Below are 13,412 nucleotides of genomic sequence, written 5' to 3' on the forward strand. Positions count from 1 at the left end.
TGCTGTTAGTGGAGAGCACTATGACCAAAGCGCATGACACTCCCAACTTGATACCAGTTCGCTATGAACAAGCACAACACAGACATGCAGTACACTCTTCCTCTGTGTGCACTCTACTATGTATCATGCAGTTGCGTAGCTATGGGTGGGCCTAGGTCCACCCACCTGTCAGCTAGGCCCACCCACCTGCCTATCCAGTAAAGCCTATTAGTTATCCTAAAGAGTAAATTATGTTGCATTTATCACTATACCTGACCTATAAAAGAAATCTTTTTTTTAATTCTTGTTTGCTATTATAATAAGGAATAAGTTAATTTTGTAAATAGTAGTGCAATAAATAGCGCATTTCGAACAGCCTCCTGGCCCCTCCTACACCCCACATCATAGAAACTAACACCCGGTTTAAGGCTGACACGTAAGGAATAATGAAAGCTGCGCTGCTTCATTGTCTTAGAATGAAGGTCACGAAGACCTTCGGCGAGAAGACTTTATTACAGCTTGATGGTGCAACCTTTAACATTACCGTTGAGGTTTCTGAACCTGAGGTGTTGGTTCAGCAGCTAAAAAAAGAAAAGTCTTTGCAGATAACATTTGCGCCCATGAGCCTCCTGGTCTGAAAACGATGTGTGTTCAGGCGCATAGTTGGTGCTTTGCTATTTTGAGGCAAATAAAATAGACTAGCCTACGCCACTGACCAACTAAAACCTGCCAATGGAGAAATATTGCTTTTGTTATTTAATGAGCGCATACGCGCCTATAAACGGCAACACGCATTTGCGCCTATAAACGGCAACGTGCATTTGCTTATCACATGAATGCGCAGCAGCACACAAACGTTTAAAATATGAAAAATCAAAAGATTAAAATGTTAAAATGTTTTAAAGATTATTATTGTGTGTCTTGGACATAAATGAGGACCGATTATGACGTTTGATGGTGTAAAAAGCTGCTTCACCTAGCCTGGTAAGTAATTAAATGTTTTGCTTTAAACAAATGCAAATATTGCATTTATTTAGAATTTTTTAATGCTACCCCAAAGATTTATTATATATGATAACTTTGTATGTGGATATGATGAGATGAGAACCGTTTTTATGTTATGCTTAAATTTCAAAACACCCACAGCGCTGTTCTAGTGCTGAAATTGCGTTTATAAATTTATTGTTACAAATAAACTATTTTTAAAGTACAAACCTTTTCTTGCATATTTGTAAATTATTCTTTGAGATTACTGATCATGTAGGCTATCCATACATTTACAACAATTAAAAGCCTGCTATTTTTACTTCCATGACTAAAAGAAAACGACTTTTAAAGGTTTAAATGAAGAATTTCGTTGCAAAACGAGAGAACTCCGTTTTTACATATGATGCTGGCCCGAGAATTTTTGGGTGTTTATGTTTCACCTCACACCTCTACAATGGGTGTATACACTGAAAAAAATGGACTTAGTGGGTCTTTGAATTTAAATAAAATAAACATGTATATGCAACACAAAATATTTATATTCCTTGTGTAAACATAATTTAATTGATTAGGATTAAAATGTTTTGTTTGAATGTAAAATGAACACATTATTCTCACATTGATTAAAATTGACTGGATTGAATACTTAAAGCAATAAAATTGGGTTTGCACACAAAACGGCACCTCCTGAGCAGCAGGGGCAGTATAGCTCAATGAAAAGGACATCGATTGCCATAAAAGAAGAATAAAGATTGTTTGTTTTGGGCGCCAAAATGAAGACTCAGCAGCAGTCAGTCAGAAGAACTCTCTCAGACGGACACCACGTTATTAAAGTAAGTTCTATTATTTATTTATGTTCGCTTCATACGTGATATATCTTCACTAGATAGACTATTTTTGTTTACGATATGTAGCCATTGCAATGACTTGTAGTAAATATTAGTTTGGAGGAGGTTGGTGGAGTAAGTTAACAGTCAGTCAAGCTCATAAAGAAAAACACAGCGTTTTAAAAATGTCAGCTGTTTAACGTTATTTCACGTTGGTAGTTTTATCCGAGTTGAAAACTGTCAGCTTTGAGTTGACTTTTGAGGCACTTTTTACTCAGCTGTTTTATGGAAACGGTTCAGGACAAATAAAACGCTAACCAAAAGTTATTCTGTCCAGAGTAACGTTATCCATGTAAGTAATTTACCAGATGATATCAATTGACTACATTAATAATGACATTGTGTATGAAACAAACTGTCTGCTTAATCAGATGAACAGACCCGCGTCAGTTATTTGTGACTTCGCTACGCCACGAGCAACACTTGATTCTATTAGAAAAAGCTTTTTTAAATGTCTCGCGTGACATCTGGTATATTAACTGAAAAAAAATCGCTTTGAAGTGACCACACCTTGAGCTGACGTTTTCAGAAGAGAACCGTGTTTTAAGATCTCATTTTGTCCAACATTGCGTCCTATGACAAATATAATACTTATTTCATTATTGTTCTGTGCATGTGTGACCTTCATCATTTGAGGTTATGTGTTGATTTCACCTCTGAATATTTCCTCTTATAGGTCCATCATCCTTTCATGCGCTACACAGCATTGGTAAGTCATTTCTTTCACTTTTGTACTGCTGTTAGGAGCTAAATCTTATTTTTGTAACTAATATACAATTATTATTCTTTTACTCGCAGTACTCAAATATACAATGGTTGGTTAATCTGTTTTCAGATAAATGCTGAATTTAAAAGAATCACTACTGTCTTATGTTCCTGTGTCACCTGGACCTCCAATCTATCAGAAAGGATGACAGCTAGCAAAAAGACTTCAAACAATTAATGATCAAATGACAGAAGTAAGTAATATAGATTCATAGACATAAAAATGTGTAAACATTGTTGGAAGTACAGAACGTCTTTTGGCACAAGGGTCATTAAAACACCTGGGAAGATTTAAAGGGGAAGTTCACCCAAAAATAAAAATTCTCATCACTTACTACCTATCATGTTGTTACGAACAGAGGTGGGTAGTAACGAATTACATTTACTTCGTTACATTTACTTGAGTACATTTTTTGGGTAACTAGTACTTTTAGAGTAAATTTAAAGATGGGTACTTTTTACTCTTACTCAAGTACATTTCTAATGAAAAAACTGTACTTTTACTTCGCTACATTCGGTGGCGTTACTACGCTACTTTCAAATGGTAATAATTAATGAATATATTTTACTTTTTAAGTTTATATGGCTTGCTCGAAAGTCTCGCGAGACGAGAGGCTGCGTGCGTTGCGAGGGGGGCTACGTATCACCCTTTAGCGCGCGTAGATGAAACATAGATGAAAGGAGATGACTGAAGCGGAGGATGACCTATGCAAGCTATCGGAGGCAGATCACGCGTGGCCTCAAGTTTGGTCTATGTTTACACTACAAAAGGTAAAAAAGAATAGTTTCATAATGCGATGTATGATTTGTGCACCAAAACGAACTGACATCTCAGCGTACAGGAATTCAAGCTCCAACCTGAAACAACACGGCGGTACGTGTCACTGTGCAGTGCCTTATTATAATTCATTTCATATGCGCTCTTGTGCAAGCAATGAAAATTACTCTAACCTTACAAACAACACACGTTCACATCTGCACATTTCCATATCATTTCCTCATAAAACTAAACAAATTGAACAGCATAGTGTTAAGTCTTGCATTAATATAATACGGGAGAACCGGGGCAAAAGTAACACTGGACGAAAGTAACAAAGCGATTTTCTCAGAGGACTGATAACATTTGCATCCCAAACTATGACAGCATCTTTACAACCCTTGACAGAGCTGACAAATATCGCGTTATTTACTCACCATTTTCCGGGTGTAGATTTAGAAAGGTGTTTTCAACCATAAGTAAATTCCAAAAGCGGTCATTGTTTTCTTATAACGCGTTATGTTTCTCGTTTCATCAATCTTCAGGTTATTTAGTGCTCTAACCATAGACCGTAAAAAAATATGGACGTAGTGTCCGTGACGTCACCCATTGGTTTGTGAAGATCGCTTTTGAAGCTTAAAGTAGGCGTTGCCTGCCGTCGCCATCTTGGCCGCGCGTCCCCGCGAATTACTCGCGGAAAACCGAAAATGGGTAAAAAGGCGGGACATGGGTGAAGCTGAGGTGAAACCACGCCCGCCTAGCGCGAGTCTAGTGACAGCAGTGGCTGTTCAACCGACACTCAAGCGGCCACGCCCTTAATTATGCAGAAGTTTAAGGCTTAATATAATCTAAACGGGTGAGTTACAAAAAAATTCACCCCCCTCACAGTTGTCATGAAGGGCAAAATTAGCTATATAGGCCAAAAACACTTTTTGTACCAGGCTGTAAACATATTATTTTCTACTGTAAAGTTGGCCATTTTTAACATGGGAGTCTATGGGAATTGACTCCCTTTTGAAGCCAGCCTCAAGCCGCCAGTCGATGAATTGCAGTGTAAGTCACTTCCGGGTTGGCTTCATTAGAGCGATCGGAAGGTTGCCCCTCGGCTCTAACACATCCTGAAGTTGGACTTCTCAAGAGTTTTTCAAAATAAAAGTAAATCTGGTTTAAATGTGAGGAGATCCTGTCAGGACGAAAGTAACACTTTTGTACCATTTATATTATTCTAATTTTATTTAATTTAATTTTCATAGTGTTCAAACTGTTGAATTTAAGTTTGTACTGTTTGTTGCTTTTGAAACATTTGATAAAACTGAAATTTAAAATGAAAATATAATTTCATTATTTTTTACAAAGATAAATTACAAAATATGTTTGCAGTTACATATTAAAGAGGTCATAGTCATGTATAGTTAATAAAAAAACAAGTGTAACACGAAAATCTACATTGTTTTGTTGTGTTAAAAAAAAGTAACAATTCACCACTTATGTTCAAAGTGAAATTATACTAGTCATTTTACATTTGTTCAAAATTCCACCTGGTATTGATAGTTACTGACCACAGCAAAAATATATCTCTGTCTGAAACATTATCTTTAAAAATTTAAAAAACTTTTTAAAAAATCTGAAAAATTTCTCCCCTACACATAACCGGACACCTTACTTAAATGTAGAAAATACATACGAATAATAACTGGATTGTATTTTATTTAATTCCTTCCTAAATAATCTATATACTTATAAAAATAAAAGAATAAAGTACGTTTTTAAAGAAACATGTTTTATATATTATAATAAATGTAAAGTTGATTTGCAAAAACAGAAAAGTTCCATTTGAAATTCTAAAATAAGGATTTTATCAAGCTCCTTATGTTCATTAATTGCACATTAATGACAATGAAAATAACCTATTCATATAAAAACATGATAACAAACAGACACACACATTCTTTTTTGCTTACTGTAAGCTTGTCTAAAGGCAGATCCAGCCAAATTTTGTTGTGAACGTGAAAATAAAGACACAGTTAACTGTCAGAAAACAGTCAGTGTGTGTTTAAGATTTTTTTTAATGACACGTTATGTGATGTTGGAGGACTGAGATAGACTGCTTTACTTTAACCTAGGTTTATTAGTAGTATATAAGCAGAACAATGAGACTTTTAAGGAGAGGTTTGTGAAAGCCCTCCAAGTAGTCTGAAATTCAGGGATTTTACGCTTCTTTTCTATCAGATTGGAAGTAACGAGTAACTAAATACTTGAGTAGTTTTTTCATCTAATACTTTTTTACTCTTACTCAAGTAAATAATTAGATTGTTACTTTTACTTTTACTTGAGTAAGTTTTTGTATAAGTACTTGTACTTTTACTTGAGTACAGATTTTGGGTACTCTACCCACCTCTGGTTACAAACCTGTATAAATGTATTTGTTCTGATGAACACTAAGGAAGATATTTTGAGGAATGTTTGTAACCAAACCAATCATAAGCCCCATTCACTTCCATAGTGGGGAAAAATAATACTATTGAAGTGAATGGGGCTCATGAACAGTTTGGTTGCAAACATTTCTCAAAATAAATATCTTCCTTCATGTTTATCAGAACAAAGACATTTATACAGGTCTGTAACAACATGAGAGTGAGAAAATGAGAGAATTCACTTTTGATGTGATTGTCAGGTATGATAGCACACACTCGAAACGTGGCCTCTTTATTTAACTCATTCCAGTGTAGTGAACAGGGATGTTCCGATCAGGATTTTTGGAGCCGATACGATCACCGATTTGTAATCTTCGTGATCGGCCGATACCGATTCTGATTTTTTTAAAGCTGATATGCAAGCTCTTTGATGACTGTAACTGTTAAATTTTTTCTAGATAAAATAATACCACGGATGTTGCCTTTGTTATATTACTTGCAGTAATTAGGTATATTATTGTTTTAATAGTGACTCAAATAAATAAGCACAACAAATATTTATTCTGCATAGAGAAATTTAATATGGCTTTAAAAAGGCTTATGTCTCCTAAAAGTACTGAAAATAAAACACTTCACAGTCTTTACTGTATTAATTAAATATACACGCATTTGTATGAAGTATAAAAGTTCTTTAGTCAAGAGCAGAGAGTGATTTTATTGAGAGATGAATTAGGTTACTGCAGCTTTAAGACGTGAGAGAGAGATCGCTCTGTTCACGTGCACTGATGACAGGCTGCTGTGTGTGGGCAGCGGCTGAACGCAGACAAGCAGCTGTGAGGAAAATAAAAGTTTAAACGCTCAAAACTTTAAAACTCATGCAAATAAGAAACTTTTGGCATGAGGATTCAATTGTCCGTGATAGATATGTGTTGTATACGCTGTTTGATGGGGATGTGAAGACGCCTTGCGCTGTTGACCGGAGCGCGTCCTCATAGAAAATATGCATATCTCTGTAAAGGCAAAGAGAGACATACAAATCTGCACGCCGCACATTAGCCAAGGGTTGTAAAAATGCTCGTGCTACGTAAAAAAATGTCTTTAATTGCAGCCACATTCAGGATCCTTTTGATGACAAAAGTAAACAGAAAGATCGGTTTATGAGATCGGCAGATTTAGCGAGCACCGATCGAGTCATTTAATGCCATTATCGGCCGATCGATCGGAGCATCCCTAGTGAACACACACACACACACACACACCCAGAGCAGTGGACAGTGCAGCTGCCTTGCTTTGTAACCCATGTATTTGTAACCAATTGTAACATGCTGTGGCAATGCACATGGGTCTGTATACTTACATTTATATTTGTTTGCATTGTACTATTTTCCAATGACACTTTTATTGTAACAGTAACCTTTTATTTCTGTTTCTTTAACTACATTTGTTTGTTTTGTACAGGGCATGGATGAAGTCAACATCAGTGAGGTCATTTGAAGACACCAATGTTGGGATTTGTGCTCTCAAACAACATTACTTTTTGTGATGAAGAAGAGGATCTTTGTATAGTCCTGGAAGCCATGAAGGTGTTGCAATATCGTGTTTGAGCTGATGTATGCCTTAAACCTGAGCTATCCTGATCTCCGCTTTATTTTTGAGGAAATCCAAACTGCATTGAGAGTAACTTTAACGAACAGTTTCTTTCAGTGAAAGGATCAGAAAGACTGTGTTGCTCATTTTTGACTTTTTTATCTGTTTTAAGTGTTTTCTCTTATTAATACATTAACAGTTTGCTGCTCGGGGTTGATTTTGGAAATGGTTGTTGTATTTTGTTTTTGTTGAATCTTTGATTAACAGTTTATAAATGCTGTAGCTCTGACTTTCTGAAGGAGTGATATTTTCCAGTTTGTAAATCCATTTGATAAATAATAGTACTTACTGTTTTGCATGTCTCTTTGGAATGCAGTGTTTGTGCTTTAGCACTTCTAAATCTACTGTGATAGTAACTATTTTAAACATTTGGGTCAGTTTTACAGATGGGGCTTTTCCTAGTCCCAGACTTTTGCAATGCCATATATCAGTGCCATTGTTTTGTCTAAAGATGTACTCCAGTGTTGTTTTTGTAAGGTAGGTTTGTTTGTAAACATTTTTGTAAAAATATCCTAATATAACTAGGCCTAGTCATGGATTAATCTACAACCTGTTTGGGAAATTGCCCCTTTATGTATGTACTGCATGTGCTGATTGTTGTAATAGTTATTGACTGTTAATGAATTAATGTGTAGTGATTTAAATGAATTGATGATCTGAAAGTTTGCCTCAATATCACTAAACATTTGTACAAAACTCTTTGCTTTTTATGCCAATGCAAATGTATTTTGTATTTAAAAAAAAATAAATAACATTTGGATAATTATGGGTGATTATTCTGGTGCCAGAGACATAATGAAATTGCTTTAGAGTTACATAATCCCATAATATAAGCATTAAAAAAGCATGTTGGAATTACAGATGAAAATCTAGTCCCCTTACATAATAAAATTACTTAAACATTACAAAATAAATGTGTTATAGTAAAGAGAAATATGTGATGCTCGATACATCCGCTGGCGTGATGCAGGTCCGCCAGGCTAAGGGACTGAAGGATCTGCACAGGTGAGGTCACGGACTGCAAGAACAGCCCCGACCTTCTGTGCCTTTCTTCCCGGGGTGCATGTTGGTTGACACGGTCGTGGAAAACTCGTTTTCCTCCCGGAACCGATCGTTCAGCCATCACCTCTCACCTCTCCTGACGGCGGGGCCGCTTAGGGTTATGCTGCTCCAAGAGACCAGCCTCCCTCCCCTCACAGACCCACGGGCTTGTGAGAGGCGGCCTCTGCCGTGCGCGCCATGGCGTGATGCAGGTCCGCCAGGCTAAGGGACTGAAGGATCTGCACAGGTGAGGTCACGGTCAGGCAACTTAAGAATCCTGTGTGGCTCTGACCTGGCGCTACGTGCGACTGGGTTCACCCCACAGGCCGCCGGACGTGCTATGCCCCCCCCAGTGGTCCAGGAACGCCATCTCTGGTTGTGTCTTGCGGGCATTAAGTAGGTCGTTAATAATCGTCCTAATGTTCCATTTTAGACCAGCCATTTCGGCGACGCGGCTGAGAGTGTCCAACAATGATCGGCCGCTTTAGAGCAGACTGAGGCATCATGCCACGCCGGAGCCTAGCTGCCCCCTCCGTTACGTCAGTATATTGGTCTGCTTTTCGCCGAGGGCGTCCTGCTACGGCTTTTTTTGTTCCTTCATCCCGGCAGCTCTGAGGAACCTGTCGTAAGCAGTACACCTGCCCACTCAGCCCGCTACAGAGGTGGAAAATGAAACTTAGCGGCTCTGAGTCGGGCGATCTGAAGATTGAGAGGATCGCTCTTCAGGAGATGGTGAAAGCATCATTCTCCCCCCCACCCCGGAGGAGGGCCGGGTGGGGAATCCTTTGTTTCGTTTTGTGTTCCGCCGACTTCAATCGGCACCCACTAACCTCAAAGAGCGAATTCCTCTTCTTTCTCCAGATCACCGGAGGCATATAGGAGTTTCGGACGGGCTCAAAACCCTAAGTTCTCCTCTTCCTCTTTCGCCAGCGGATGTATCGAGCGGGACATCTACAAAGGAGCCTTTGCTCAGCATCCATCAGCGGTTTCGGGTGAGTGTTTCATTACACACAACATCTCACAATGTGGCCAAAGAGCACGCGTCGTTGAGTTCCCCATCTCCGCTCGCCACGGGTACACACATCGTGCCGTTAATTTCCTCTCGCTCGGTATCTGGGGGCCTGGGAAGAGCTTTCCAGCCCGTCGCGTTGGCTTTTACGCACGATCCGTCTCGGTTACGCATTCAATTTGCTCGGCTACCTTACAAATATTCAGGCATTCGCTGTCGATGCGCACGTACTGCGTGCGGAGATTGTTGTCCTATTGGCGAAAGGACCTGATCCAGCCGGTCCCTCCAGCCGAGATAAATTCGGGGCTTTACAGCCCTTCATTGTACCCAAGAAGAGTGGCGGGTTGCGTCCGATCCTAGATCTGCGCGTACTGAATCGAGAATTCACAGAATTCACATTCACAGAATGCTGTTCAAAATGTTTACGCAGAGGAGCATATTTTAATGCATCCGCCCATAGGATTGGTTCGCAGCCTTCAACCTGAAGACGGACGCGTACTTTCATGTCTCCATACTCCCCCAACACAGGCCGTTTCTCCGCTTTCACCGTTCGGGCTTTCTCTCTCTCTCTCTCCCTGTGTCTTCATGAAAGTTGCGGATGGCGCACTGCAGAGAGAGAGTGGTGTTTGCGTTTTGGCGTATTGGCTCATAATAGCTCAGTTTCGTCAGATGCTGTGCACACACATAGATCGTGTACTTAAACACCTCGCTCATCTCGGTCTTCAGGCCAACTGGGGAGAGAGTAAACTTTGCCCCGTGCAGAGAATCTCTTTTCTCGGAAAGTAACGGGATTTGGTCGATTTAACAACATGTCTCATAGAAGCGCGTGTTCAGTCAATTCTGGCTAGCCTCAACATTTAAAGGCAGGGTTGCGGTTCCACTGAAATAATTTTAGAAACTTCTGGGGCATATGACAGCAGCCGCGGCCGTGACACCGCTCGGGCTGCTCCATATGAGACCGCTTCAGTGTTGGCTTTATGACCGAGTCCCGAGGAGAGCGAGGCTCACCGGCTTTCACAGTATTATAATTACATCGAGATGCCGTCACACTTTCACCCCGTGGTCAGACCCAGCGTTTCTCAGGGTGCGAGTGCCACTGAGAGGTCTCCAGGCATGCTATTGTTGGCAAAGATGCCTCTACCACGGGGTGGGCAGCCACGTACGGCGGGCTCGTCGCTTCGGGGGTCTGGTCGACATTCCAGCGACATTAGCATAAATTGCCTCGAGCTGTGCACTGTATATCTTCCGCTCGTCCGTTTCATCAACGTGATTTGATGCTTAAGATGTAGTGCGCACCGACAACACTGCGGCTGTAGCGTATATCTATCGCCAAGGCGGTCTGCGCTCTCGTCACCTGTCGCATCTCGCCCGTCTCTCCTCCTCTGGAGTCAGAAGTATCTGAGGTCTCTTCATGCCATTCACATGCCGGGGTCGCTGAACACAGCGGCAGTCACGCTCTCACGAGCAGCGCGCTCCGGCGAGTGGCGACTCCACCCCCGGTCGGTTCAGCTGATTTGGAAATGTTTCGGCAGAGCGCAGTTAGATCTGTTTGCTTCTTCAGAGACAATCCATTGTCGCCTGTTTTATTCATTATCCGAAGGAACACTCGGCGTGGATGCACTGGCACACAGCTGGCCGCGGGGTTTTCCCCAGTAAGCTTTATTGCGCAGACACTGTGCAAAGTCAGGGAGGACGAGGAGCGCATTCTATTAGTTGCGCCGTACCGGACAACTAGGAATTGGTTTTACAGAGTTCACTCTCCTCGCGACAGTCCCTCCCTGGCTGACTCCCTGGCACATTATGACACCCTCGCCCCGATCTGTGGAACCCCCATGTGTGGTCTTTGGACGGGGCGCGGAGGTTTTAGGTGGTTTACCCCAGGCGGTATCTAACACCATCGCTGCAGCGCGAGCGCTGTCTATGAGACAGGCGTATACGCTGAAATGGAACCTGTTTGTTGTTTGGTGTACCTCTCAGCGAGAGGACCCCCGAGAATGCTCGATCAGTATTGTGCTTTCATATCTCCAGCACCGCTTGGAGAAGAGGCTGTCACCATCTACTATTAAAGTAGATATCGCGGCAAAATATCAGCGCATCACGCACCCATAGCCGGTAGATCTGTGGGTCAGCACGATCTGGTCATTAGGTTTTTAAGAGGGGCACGGAGGCTCAATCCTTCGCGCCTCCCTCTATTCCTCCTTGGGACTTGTCCATGATGCTGAAAGCCCTTCAGCACTGCCCTTTCGAGCCTCTGCTGACGGTGAGCGTCAAGTTTCTCACTATGAAAACTTTGACGCTCCTCGCATTGGCTTCTATTAAAAGGATAGGGGATTTTCATGCATTTTCGGTCAACGATTCGTGCCTTCAGTTCGGGCCGGCTGAATCCAGCGTTAAACTGAGACCCCGGCCGGGCTACGTGCCTAAAGTTTCCACCACTCCCTTTAGAGATCAGGTGGGGAACTTACAAGCGCTGCCTTCGGAGGCAGACCCAGCTATGGCTTTGTTATGTCCTGTACGTGCACTACGTGTGTATCTGGATCGCACTCAAAGCTTTCGGACCTCAGAACAGCTCTTTGTCTGTTACGGTGGTCAGCAGAAAGGGGAAGCTGTCACTTATCAGAGGATGTCTCATTGGATTGTAGACACAATCGCCCTGGCTTATGAGAAACAGGGCATTCCTTGCCCTTTTGGTTTGAGAGCCCATTCAACCAGAAGCGTGGCTTCATCTTGGGCTTTGGCTCGTGGTTCCTCGCTTTCAGATATTTGTAGAGCTGCTGGCTGGGTGACACCTAATACGTTCACTAGATTCTACAGTGTTCGTGTTGAGCCGTTCAGTGAGAACATCGAGGAACGGCTCCTGTGTCGGCTTGGAGCCTTTCTTTTTGGCTGCGCAGAAACCGCACCATTATGGAAGGCCATTAAGGCAAAAACGTTACAAAAAATGTTTTTTGTCTTTTCCACCGCTTGGTGACCGATGTTGCGGAGCATCGGCTGCCAGCCTCTCACTAGATGTATTCTTGACTATCTGGGTGAGGCTAGCGCCCACATTGCGCCCCCTAGTGGTTTCTTTGTGAGTATTTCTGTGGAAAGTTTATGATTTACCACGTTTCCCTTAGCGGAGTTCGTTCCGCGCCTCTCTAGTGTTGCAAAGAGAGTGTATTTTTATAGACCTCGTGTCTTTTTATCCATCACCTTAGTGGTAGACCCCTAGAGGGTTTTTCTTCCGCAGCGATCTTAGTCCCGCCTGACGAGTTCGCTTCCCAGTTCGCCTAGTCACTATCGTGGGTTAAGGAACAAGTAGTGACCGGCCTCTGCTTCAACCCCATTTCCGTTCCCTTAAAGAGGAGAGTCGGAGGGTTTATGCAGGCACTGGAAGGGTCAGCTTCAGTGGCGCTTTGGTAGGGATTCCCAATTCGTCGGTCACAACGTGACGTCGTAGTGACCGACTGAAAGGGAACGTCTCGGTTACATATGTAACCCTCGTTTCCTGAAGGAAGGGAACGGAGACGTCACGTCCCGTCGCCACAGTTTGCTGTTCCACTGCTGATATCGGCCGGACCCTTTCCTTCTGTCCAGCTTTCTCAGCAAAAAATAGCTGATTTGATAACTGCACCTGCCGCTCATTAAATACCTGTGCGGCGGGGCGGCGCCGGCAGATGCAATTATCTGCATGCCAAGTTCATTGCCGTTTTAAAGGTTTCTCGAAGCAGATAGGTCACCCGCGAAGCGGTTCCCAATTCGTCGGTCACGACGTGACGTCTCCGTTCCCTTCCTTCAGGGAACGAGGGTTACATATGTAACCGAGACGTTTTCTCATTTTATGTTAATCAGATTTGTACCAGATATGGCAAGCGGTGCTCTGTATTTATTTGTTTGGGAAAAATATACAGTTGAAATGTGTTGATATTCTGGTAAGATCAACTCGA

At 41.9% G+C, this 13,412-nt stretch overlaps 1 protein-coding gene and 1 long non-coding RNA gene across 2 annotated transcripts in view; both read left to right on the forward strand.

The window, feature by feature from the left end:
* LOC129437196 (protein NLRC3) overlaps window positions 1–13,412 on the forward strand; it is a 104,905-nt gene that overhangs the window by 35,626 nt on the left and 55,867 nt on the right. The gene's annotated exons all lie outside the window — the stretch shown is intronic.
* Window positions 1,435–2,752, forward strand: LOC129416777 (uncharacterized). The gene is made up of 3 exons (XR_012367758.1): window positions 1,435–1,799; window positions 2,530–2,562; window positions 2,689–2,752. It is a non-coding gene; the product is annotated as an uncharacterized lncRNA (long non-coding RNA).

The sequence above is a fragment of the Misgurnus anguillicaudatus genome, chromosome 24 (assembly GCF_027580225.2).
Source record: "Misgurnus anguillicaudatus chromosome 24, ASM2758022v2, whole genome shotgun sequence".
Classification (NCBI taxonomy): Eukaryota; Metazoa; Chordata; class Actinopteri; order Cypriniformes; family Cobitidae; genus Misgurnus; species Misgurnus anguillicaudatus.